We start from the raw sequence: 12202 nt of genomic DNA on the forward strand, positions 1-12202 counted from the left end.
GGTTTGTAGGGGATCAAATTCAAATCAATTTATAACTTTATATAATGTGTTTTTTCTGGACTTCTTTGTTGATATTCTGTCTCTATTTGTTAAAATAAAAGTACCATACTCATACCATAAAGTACCATCAAATAATTATTTCCCCCACTGTATAGGCCTAATATCTAGACCGTTGATGGGCACACTTGTTACTTGTCGCTTTCAGAACCCTGGACTGGGCTCGGGCTGTATATTCATATAGTTCCGTTAATTAGCCTAGCCTACTTTCCGTGATTTAATGTGACTTTTGTAGTGTGTTATAGCCTCTGCACTGATGATATTTATTTCACATTTAAAGAAATACAATTGATAAAACCTGATTAAACTTTCCTACAAGTTAACAATGTGCCGAATGCTTGTATTTTGATAAAACATGCAAGTTATTGAAGACACGTGTCTGTACTTTGTTGCAGTATAGGCCACCTCAATGTAGCGTTCTGTGTCGCGCTGAAGCGTATGAAGTGTATTCAGTTATGGGGTTTACTGTACATACTTTTTCTCTGCACTGTTCCTGCTGCAGAGGATGCGTAAACGATTTTCCCATGTTGTTTTTTGGTTGTGGTCTGTGTTTATACATTTAGGCTATTAGTTGTATCCTACTTTTCAGTTTTACAAGTCAAATCTTATGACAGATGAGATGGCACTTCAAACGATAAAATGCAGGTACATTTTGATTACTGCTGCACTACGATACCCATAGATAGACCCAATACATTGGTAACTGCACTACTTATACAGCTCATATACTGCTTATACTGTTCATACTGCATTCTATATTTATTCTGCTTATAATGTTACTGTTAATACATATATTGCTTATACTGCACTACTTATACTGCTCATATACTGCTTATACTGCTCATATACTGCTTATACTGCACTACTTATACTGCTCATATATTGCTTATACTGCTCTACCTGTATATATTGTTCACATTGCACTCCTTTTGCACTTCTGGTTAGACGCTAACTACATTTCGTTGTCTCTGTACTTGTACTCTGCACAATGACAATAAAGTTGAATCTAATCTAACACCTATTCATTGTCATGTTTTGATGGCATATTGTTCATTCTCATGTTATGATTTAGTTTGTGATTATACACACGTTTTTAGCGTGATGATAGAGACCCACTACCAGACGAGTACAAAACATACACAAGTCACATGCAAATCCCTGCACTGCAGACGACAGACAACAACTGTCTCTGTACAACTAGTCCTGGACCTCCACTAATAGACAGATACAAAGAGAGCAGCATACAGTAGCAGCAGAGCCCAGAGGCGAGGCGAGGCAAGGCAAGTTTATTTATATAGCACATTTCATACACAGAGGCAATTCAAAGTGCTTTACGTAAAATAGATAAAAAGGAAAGAGCATGAAAAAAAAATTAGAATAAAAACGCATAAAAGACATAAAAAAAGAATAAAAGTCACAGTGCATTTTAGGGTCACAGTGCAATTATTAGCGCCAATTTAGTTTCAATTTAAGGCAAAAGCGAAGCCCTTTTTTTTTTTAAGCCCATTTTTGAAAGTAGCCAGTGTTGGGGCTTATCCTAGATCTATGTGTAACATAATAACTGAGAGACCTGCAGCAGGGCAGGTCCTCATCACTGGCTGTCTGCTTTGAGCTGGTTGTCGTTGGACTCCTGGCAGCGGGACAGCAGCTTGAGTTTGATGGGCCGTATGGGCATCAGAGTGTTCTGTAGGTCCATCTCAATGGGGATCTGGTGAGAGTTGACACACAGTTAAAGTATTGTAGCGAACGGCGGGGCAGAGCAGCTTGCCTTAAGCGGGTATCGAACTCGCAACCTTCCGCTTACAAACCGGCCGCGCTAGCCACAACACCAAGAGAGTTAACTCCCTTGGTGGAGCTGCTAACGGGCCTTACACAGGGTCGTTACAGTATGAAGGAACGAGTAAAACAGATGTCAGCGTTACACTATGAATGTTACCTAATACAGTGTCACTGTTACGTTCGGGTAGCATTGCACTATAAATTCAAATAAACTCAAACTCCTGGACAACGTCTCTTGGGTCGACATACATTAAAATGGCCCTATGAAGTCTCGAGGGAGTTTTGCAGAAATACAAATAGCTTTTTTTTTAAATCTCACACTTCCATCATTTAGTTACTAAATTTTAGTAGGTAGCCTATACTGAGGATGATTGGCGCCTAGTACTGAAAAATGCAATCTGGGAAATTAAATGGGGAGTACATACTCATGCAGTACGCAAGTACAGAATTGTAGTATGGGGGTTCAAACCCGGGTCTCCCATGTGGAAGACACAAACGCTACTATTAAGCCAAGAGGACATCCTCAAGGTCTGAGGGCGACACTTCAGTTTACATGTCTCAGGCAGGGCTACCTCATCACGCGAGTGTGATTCCAAAATCACCTCTGCTACATATAGAAACGCAACAAAGTCATAGGTACAAAATTATATTTACAATCATTGTATCATTATTTTGTCTCACCTCTGTCTCTTTGCAGACGGTGAAGTTGAACCTCTGTAGAATCTCCACCATCGCCAGTTTCATCAATACCAGAGCGAATCGCATCCCGATACAGTTCCGTGGGCCCAACCCGAACGGCATGTAGGTGTATGGGTCGATGCTCTCCTTGTTCTCCTTACTGAACCTACACACGGAGAGTTCAGAGGAGGAGGGGTTAAAGAACATATCAATTAAATCACAGTAATATGATGGTTATACATGGTTGAAGAAACCTGTTTGTGTTTGGTCGTCGCATTTAGGTTTGTTTTATGGTTGTTTGTGGAACACTGCTCTTATCGTTGCTGTTGTGATTGATATTGTGGTTGTGGTTAAGATGTGGCCCATTACCTCTCTGGTTTGAACTCCTCTGGGTCTTCCCACACATCGGGGTCACGGTGCAAGGTCCAGATGGGTAACATGACAACCATACCCTTGGGGATGGTGATGCCGCTGATCTCAACAGATTTCTTGGCGACTCTTTCAAGTCGATGGGGTACAACCTGAGAGACTCGTTGATCACGCTGTCTAGATAGTCCATCTGCATCAGAGCCTCGTACTGGATAGGAGCCTGAACAGGGATATTACACTCACATGAGCACTAGTGATTGGTCGTTCACGTAGCCGTAGGCCAGAACTAACTCTTTTTCGTCGCAAATCTGAAGAGCTGTTAGTTTTTTGTGTTCTTTTTTTGGGAAATGAACACAGTACTGTACTTATTCTAATCTGCATAGCCTAATTTCATGACACCCGCATACAGAACGCCATTACTTTCAATGTACGTGTGTAATAGAGACTTGCTTTTTTGTTGTACATGAATAAACAAAAAAATCGCTAAATAATGTTATCTTGATAGTTAGAAGAAAATACATTTAGATTCCACTGAACAATGTAAATGATAGATGTACACAAGGATCAATCAGAAGTCAAAATGCCACTAAACTGGGCTGCTTTTAGTGGATTGACTGCTTGGAATACTGAATGTGCTATAGTCTATTATTTCCTCTCACAGTCGACAGACTACAAGAAAACTGTCAGGTGGTTCAAATGTGAATAACTTGGTATCCATTCCATTAACTGTGGCCGGGCAGCACCGAACAGCCCAGAGAACATTACCATGGTGCTTTTGAATATTAGGTCCCTATCTGGCAAAACCTTTATTGATCTTATCTCAGAGCGAAAGCTGCACTGTAATGTTTTTATCTGAAACCTGGCTAAACATGAATGCATGTCAGTCTATTAGAAGTAGGGAAAAAATATATTTTCGCTCCATTACTTATTTAGCCATGTCGCTGAGCAGATGAGAATTTCATGATGAATATGAATATGAATAGTACACCATCAACAGCTTCCTCCTGTGATAATGATTTAGTAACCAGCTTCAACACCAAACTAAGGGCAACTATCAACTCTGTAGCACCAGTCAAACTGAAAAAGGCTGTGGCCAAATTTAAAAGAATTTGCAGAAAGTCTGAGCTGACAAAAACTGCAGGTCCACCTTGATATTCTTCGAGAGCATCTTTCTGCTTTTAATAAGGCAATAAAAAAAACGCCAAGCCGGATCATTTCTCAAAATTGATAATGAATCATAACAACTCAAACAGTGCTCTTTTCAACGATTGACAGCCTTATAAATCCCGCCCACAAGACACCTGGTGATCTGCTCTCCACCTACAAATGTGAGGAATTTGCAACATACTTCTGAGATAAGAGAAACAATATTAGGTGAGGAGGATCACTCAGGCAAGACCTGAAGATGTGTTTGATGACTTGTTACCCCACCTTCCACCACATGGAAGCACTATGAACTCTTTTGCAGTGGTCATACAGAAATGCTCAGCAAAGTGGGGGTCTGTTCATCTGCACCTAAAACTACCATGGTGAAACCCCTCCTGAAGAAAAGTAGACTCGCTAAGGACTGAAGAGTAGACTCTTCAGTCCTTAGCGATTTTAGGCCAATCTCCAACCTTCCCTTTTTAAGCAAAAAAATTATAATTCTTGAAAAAAAGGTGTTCAAACTGTTAAATAATCTCCTTCTTCCCAACTGTACCTTTGACATGTTCCAATCTGGCTTTTGTGCCGATCATAGCACTGAGATAGCACTATGTTGTTAAGTTATTAACTAGGTTCTTAATGACCTTAGAATTAATTAATTAATGCTGATGCCAAAATGCTCTTTGTCCTTGTCCTGGTCAAACTGTCTGCACACTTAAAGACACTACTTACAGTAACACTAAGCACCAGGCAAAAAAACAAGGTGTTACCATTGACTCAGATCTTAATTTTGAAACCCATATCAAGAATGTGACTAAAACATATTTGTATCACTTAAAGAAGAGTAAGTAAGTTTGCCGGAAATCTGCCATCGTGGAGAAATTCTGTCTGAAGTTGTCCAAACAACAACATCCTCCCTAATAATAATATATCCCCCCAAATGAACTTGCAGTGTTGGACATTAGCTGTTGTTTTTCTGCATGCGCACACGATTGGGAGAGGCAGCCACCAGAGAAAGGTCAGTCTACTCCCCTAGAACACCCCTGGCACTCACAACATGTTTATATGCAAACCGAATGTCAGGTAGGACACTGCATTTTAAAAAGCGTGTTTTCCGAACCAAAACAGCGTTCGTAAATGAAATATTTATTCATAAGGGATTTATTATAAGGGATCTTGTTCCCTGATCGCTACCGATTAAAGATAGTCATTACAACCGTTAGGAAGCTTTTAGAAAGCTTGAATATTACATGGACCTTTACAGAACACAGCTGTAAAGATGCAACCTTTCCTCTCCCAGGCTGACACTGAGAGACGAATGCATGCTTGTATTACTAGCAGCCTTGATTACTGTAACACTCTCTTGTCTGGTCGACCAAAGAAAGCTCTTGGCAAATGATACAAAATGCAGCAGCACGAGTCAGATGGAGAGCACATATCACACAAGTCTCTGCACTGATTACCTGTTAGTTTTATAATTTATTTTAAGATGATTGTATTAGTTTAGAAATCACTCTATGGTCATGCACACCACTGCATGTCAGACATGCTTTTAAGGTATATACCCTGTAGATCCCTCAGGTCCTCAGGTACTGGCCTTTTAAGTATTCTGAAGATTCCAACAACACCTATCTACTTCCTGTTTCAAATGAATAATACTGGGCAGAAGTCTGCACAGGGATGCTACAGACACATTAGCACACTGCAAAATACTGTCACCTATCTAACCATCTGTAGGAGTCTGCAGTGCACAGGGGTTACACACTCATCAGTACCCTCTAAAACACTGTCACTATCATATTTCCTGTTCCACATGAATAGTACTATATAGGAGTCTGCAGAGGGGTTACCTTGTTGGGAAACACAGTGTCTATCTCCTCCTGCAGCTTGGTCATGATGTGAGGGTTGGTTGCCAGATTGTAGGCCAGGAAGGACAGAGAGCTACTGGTGGTCTCATAGCCAGCAAAGATGAACATCATTGCCTGGGACAAGATCTCGTGGTCACTCAATCCTATGATGATGGAGAGAGGGGGAGAATGAGAGGGAGGAGAGGGAGAGTGGGAGAAATGGGGTGGTAGGTGTGAGAAAGGGACGAAGTAGAGTATTTCCACGGTGTGTTTGTAGGTATAGGTGTTTGAGGCAGGTACTGTATGTGTGTGTTAGATGCTAGTATACAGTGTGTGTGTGTGTGTGTGTGTGTGTGTGTGTGTGTGTGTGTGTGTGTGTGTGTGTGTGTGTGTGTGTGTGTGTGTGTTTAAGGCAGGCACCTTTACTCTGCTCCTCTCCCTTTGAGTTGCTGTCTTTCTGCGAGTCTATCATCAGCTGCAGGAAATCTACCCGACTCTGGAAGCAGGCTTACGTCAGATCAAAATCACATGAGAACTACCAGATGCTACCAAATCTCTACAATTGTATTACACAATACTGGCTGAAGATCGTATATTTGATCAGTTATATTTACATACCTTCCTGGTGCTAGCCACGCGATTGGACTTGATCTTCTGAAAGACAGCGTAGAAGAAATCTGTGACCGAGGCAGGGAATAGGGATACCTCCATGTTTGCCATAACAGGACCCATGAAGGGGAAGAATGCTGGATGGACAGGAAATGCCACGGTTACAAACAGGAACAGGAAATACCATGATACGTGACTCCAATCCTATTCAATGCACAGCCCTGTCCAGAAACAACTCCTAGGCTCTATCCCTAGACACTTCTGTATCCAATCCACTCAGATCTCCAAGTGTCCAGCATTTAGGAACTAGAGGTTGGTTCTGGACACGGCCCATGTGTTTGTCAAATGAGTAGAGCGCAAACCATTGGCAGTGTGGTTTATGTCAGTCTAATCAATGAAATCAATAGCTTCATTTATTAAGCACAAAATGACTGAAAGCTATATGGGGGCAGTTGTACCGACTGTGAGGAACAGTGGGCTGAAGATGTCAAACTTGAGCATTTTCTTGAAGTTGGTCACAAAGGGGTCGGAGGGGTTGTGGAGGGAGTCGATGTCGACACTGAATGAAGTACTGACGACCACATCCATACTGTATTGTCCAAAGAACCTGGAACACAACCACACAATCTCTGACCACCAGAACCACAACCACAAAATTAAAGGGGGAGTTCACTGAAATTACAAATTCACCTTATCGTCTCGGAGATAAATACTCACTCCTTTAGTTCAATGGGCTCATCGTTATCAGCCGTCTTCTTCAGATTGCTGACCAAGTTACCAGAGTGCTGCTTCATGATCCTGAGCATCTGAGTTGGGAAGGATACATGGAAAAATATCATGATTGATACGTGGATTAATATGTGCAAAACATATATTAATATCATGTTTGAAACAGGAATTATTTTAATGTTTATATAGCCTGAGAATATACATCCATACAGGATACATTATGTATATAGTCAAAGAATAAGTGACTCCAAAGATGAACTATTATTCTATACTACTTATCGAAGATAAGATCAAATATACTTTATTGTCCCGGATGAAAATTTGTCTTGGATTAATTAATTAAAGTTGCTGCTTCACACAACAACAAACAACAATGAATACACACTATACACATAGTACAAATCACACACACACTCTCACACACTCTCACACACACACACACACACACACACACACACACACACACACGCGTCAGAGTTGTTAGTCATTCATTTATTTGTGTTGTATAAAGGAATGAATGAAAGAAGGAGAGGAGAGATGGGACTGTACCTCTTTGATCCGCCCACTGGTGAAGGAGGGAGACAGGACACTGCGGATCCGTCTCCATGCATCATCCTCAGCGATAAACACGGCGTCATACAGAGGCCCGTTGAGATAGATATTCTAGAAAAATTATTATTATTATATACTGCAAGATTAACCTAATATTAATAATGCTATAATAACAATGATATTATCTATTTAAGGAGCCCTTATGTTTTTTTCCCCATACAACAACTTCAATTTAGCGTATTACCCTCCTGTTAGTGAAAAGGGAGTAGCATTCCTTGATGAGGATGGTTTTGATCATGGCTGTGTCCATGATACACAGGATGGGCTGACGGCCATCATAGATCCTACAGACCAGCAAAAACAAAGATAGTTAGATATACACTCACAGAGCACTTTATGAGGAACACTATACTAATACTGGGTAGGGCCTCCCTTTGCTCTCAAAACAGCCTCAATTCTTCGTGGCATTGATTCCACAAGATGTTGGAAACATTCCTTTGAGATTCTGGTCCATGATGACATGATTGCATCACTCAATTCCTGCAGATTTTTCAGGTTCACTTTCAAGATGTGAATCTCCCGTTCTACCACATCCCAAAGGTGTTCTATTGGATTCAGATCCTGGGAAGGCCACTGAAGAACACTGAACTCATTGTCATGTTCATGAAACCAGTTTAAGACAACTTTTGCTTTGTGACATGGTGCATTATCATGCTGGAAGTAGCCATTAGAAGATGGGTCAATTGTGGCCATGAAGGGATGCACATGGTCAGCAACAATACTCAAATAGGCTGTGGCATTCAAGCGGATATATACCGTAGATAGAGACAGACAGACCCATCACAGATCCTGCACTCTTAGAAAAAAAGTGCTACCTAGAAGGGTTCTTCTTCTACTCTCCCTTTGAAGAAACCTTTTGGGTTCCATGTAGAACCCTTTTCCACAGAAGGTTATACAGTATCGTGCGAAAGTAATGGGACAGTGAAGCATTTTTTCTTCTTTTTGGAGTTGAAATGAGAACGTAGAGATTCTCATCTTTTATTTGATGTTATTTGTGTACATATTGGTTTATCATTCAGAAATTACAACATTTTTATGCATAATCCCCCTATTTCAGGCTACACTAAAGTGATGGGACAATTGGCTTGACAGGTGTGTTCGTCAGGTGTGTTCCATCACATAATTTGTGCAGTCTGCTATTGGTGTCTTGTCAACATGAGGACCAAAGAGATGTTATTGAAAGTCAGGGAAGCCATTATGATGCTGAAATATCAGAAAAAAATGAAACATAGCCAAAACCTTAAACCTACCAAAATCAACAGTTTGGAACTTCATTAAAAGGAAAGAAAGCACTGGTGAGCTAAGAAATCGCAAATGGCAAGGAAGACTTCCAGTGGATAACCAAAAAATGCTCACCATAATTTAAAAAAAAAACTAAAAAAAACTGCCCCATAGATTAGGAACACTCTCCAGGAGGTAGGCGTCAATGAGTCAGAGACTACCATCCGCAGAAGACTTCATCAGCAGAACTACAGAGGCTACACTGCAAGGTGCAAACCACTACTTAGCCACAAAAACAGGCTGGCCAGGTTACGGTTTGCTAAAAAGTACCTAAAAGAGCCTGCAGAGTTCTGGAAAAACATGTACCAGAGTGATGGCAAGTGTAAAGTGTGGAGAAAAAAAGGAACTGCCCAATATCCACAGCATCCCACATCATCTGTGAAATATGGGGGAGGGGGTGTTATGGCTTGGGCATGTATGGCTTCCACTGTAACTGGCTCACTTGTCTCCTTTGATGAAGATGAATTCAGAAGTGTTCAGAAACATCTTGTCAGTCCAAGTACAACTTAATTGCTTAATTGCTCCAAACTCATTGGACGGCATTTCACCATACAGCAGGACAATGACCCAAAACATACTGCCATAGCAACTAGGAAATTATTCAGGGCCAAAAAGTGAATCCTATAGAATCCTATAGAACATGCATTTAATTTGCTGAAGAGGAGGGCAAAACATCCTAAAAAAACAAACAACAATCGCTGCAATATAGGTCTGGCAGAGCATTACCAGAGAAGATACCCAGCGTCTGGTTGGGTCAATGGGTCACAGACTTTTGCACTTTTGCATACAAATACATGTTTAGTATTTGGGGACCAAATACTAAACATGAGTGCTTAATTTGGACATTTGCATAATGCAAAAGAAGAAAAAATGCTTGTCCCATTACTTACGCAGGGCACTGCAAATGGAACCCATAAGAGTTATTCAACCAAAGAATCCTTTTAGAACCCTTTTTTTCTTTATTTTTTTAATTACATTTTTGCCCTTTCAATGACATGGAGGGAAGACACAATCACTTCCGATTTGAATTCTGACATGTCGTGGCTCCTCTTTATTCATGCAGTTTGAGACGTGCTCATAGGCAATATAGGAGCCTCAACCAATGAGAATCCAGGATGTTGTCAAACATTGGCAACGCACAAGTTGTGTTTGGGACCATACTACAGAATACTTAAAAGCTTAAAACTTAAATCGCTCAATAACAGATTCAAATTATTAATGTGGAAGCATGAAATTGTTGCTTGGGCAGTGTACTTGCATCAAGACAGATCATTTGTCTTGGTGTATGAGACCATTTCGTCGGTTGGATCGTCTGTGTTTGTGAAAATCGCACAGTGTCCGCCTGGTTTAAGAGTGTATACTGTAGACACTGAGAGATATATATATCCATCATAGTTAACAATAACCAGGATCAGTTTAGCAGACTCACCCCCACAATATGTTTCCCATATTTCTGGAAGCTCTCTGTGTCAAAATTGGTGAAACCACCCTGGGAACAAAAAAACTAAACAAAAAAATAGCCAGTTCATAAATGCTTGTCATAAACCTGAATTGTGGCTTAGTCTATGATGGCCCTTTTCCACTACAGACCGGCTCCCACTCCTCTCTTTTCGTTTTCGTTCAAAAGCTTTATTGCCCATTTTTCTGGGTAAAACAATTCATATTCAGCTCCCATGGCTTTCACCACAACAACACACATCATGGATGAGTCTACAATGTTGTTGTTTATGGGCTTAATCTCTACAAACCTTCTTATATCCCATTATCGTCCCGAGGAAAGGGATGGGTTTAGGACCAGGAATGCCTAGTTTTTTGAATATTCCATATGGCCAGTATCCATACCTGGTCGGAACAAATATAAATCAACAATCTGACTTGAAACAAAAGCAAAACGATCAAGTCATAGGTATCATTGAAACTGTTAGATAACTGTAATTATCAATACTATCATTTGTATGTATTATCACAACTAACTAACTAACAAATAATATTTTTTATTAAAACTTCTTACACTACGATCAGAGTGATGAGTAAGGCAAGGAGAGTTCATGTCTCGGTGGAGAAGTACGGAAGGTAACCCATCTTTACAGGTTCAATCGCTTCTTCTGAGTAACCCCGGACACGTCTGCTGAAGTGATTATTTTATCCCGTCATGACACCTTGTTTCAGATCATGAAACACAGGCGAAAGAGTATGTGAGAGGTGAAGTTGAAGCCATGGCTAGTGAATGATTGAAAGGGGATCCCTGCGCAGAGGGCAAAACTCAGTGATGTTATTGTCGGCCTTTATCTTAACATCCTGCTAATAGTTGCTGCCTGTTTGATCCCTATCGGGTTTTAATAGTTTGCAGACCCATTGATTCAAGAAGGACTATGGGGCAAATATTTTTGGGCAAATATTTTCTTTCGAGTAATACTGAATTTTACATATTTGAACTCCTCTAAAAATGTGTTATGTTCTTTACATGTATGCACTTGTTTTATATCATTGGCTCCTAAAAACAGAATTTCAAAATACTAGTTCAAAACAACATCACATATTACAGTAATGAAGCAACTGATTAACATGAATACAGTGCTCTTCATAAGTATTGGAAAGAGGAAGCATTTTCTGTTCTTTTAGCTCTACACTTGGATTTGAAATCAAACAATTATTATGGGGTCAAAGTAGAGATTCTCAACTTTAATTCAATGGGTTTTTAAAAAAACATTTGTAAACATACTCCCACTATTTCAGGGCTTCAAAAGTATCATATAATGTCCAAATAAAGTACTAATGTTTCGTATTAGGTCAACAATCTGCCTGAAGTCTGCGACCCCACCAGGCACTATCCACTATCCACTATCCACTATCCACTATCCACTCATCTTTAGAAAATCATTGACATTTCCACATGGTATTGTGTCATAGAGTAGCCTCCCTACAGCAATATTATCTTGACATTGGGATCCTTTGTCCAAACCATATTTCAGGGTGTATGTTTGGTTGCAGGGGCCCAGGCTGTGCTCTCTGACTGCTCCAACTGTAGTAGACTCTGCAGTGAGGAAGAGGTCAACATGCTGCAGTACCATCAGCCAATCACACACAAGAACCAACAG

General features: G+C 40.4%; 1 pseudogene across 1 annotated transcript; it reads right to left on the minus strand.

The window, feature by feature from the left end:
- Positions 1-1648: 1648 nt before the first annotated feature.
- Positions 1649-11186, minus strand: LOC310824100 (cytochrome P450 3A27-like; annotated as a pseudogene). The gene is made up of 13 exons: positions 11116-11186; positions 10853-10946; positions 10534-10590; positions 8008-8107; positions 7767-7874; positions 7200-7216; positions 6941-7089; positions 6492-6619; positions 6294-6369; positions 5877-6037; positions 2884-3103; positions 2518-2680; positions 1649-1765 (listed from the first exon to the last, which is right to left on the minus strand). The product of its transcript is annotated as a cytochrome P450 3A27-like (transcript).
- Positions 11187-12202: the final 1016 nt, after the last annotated feature.

Source organism: Argentina silus (genome assembly GCF_951799395.1).
Source record: "Argentina silus genome assembly, chromosome: Y".
NCBI lineage: Eukaryota > Metazoa > Chordata > Actinopteri > Argentiniformes > Argentinidae > Argentina > Argentina silus.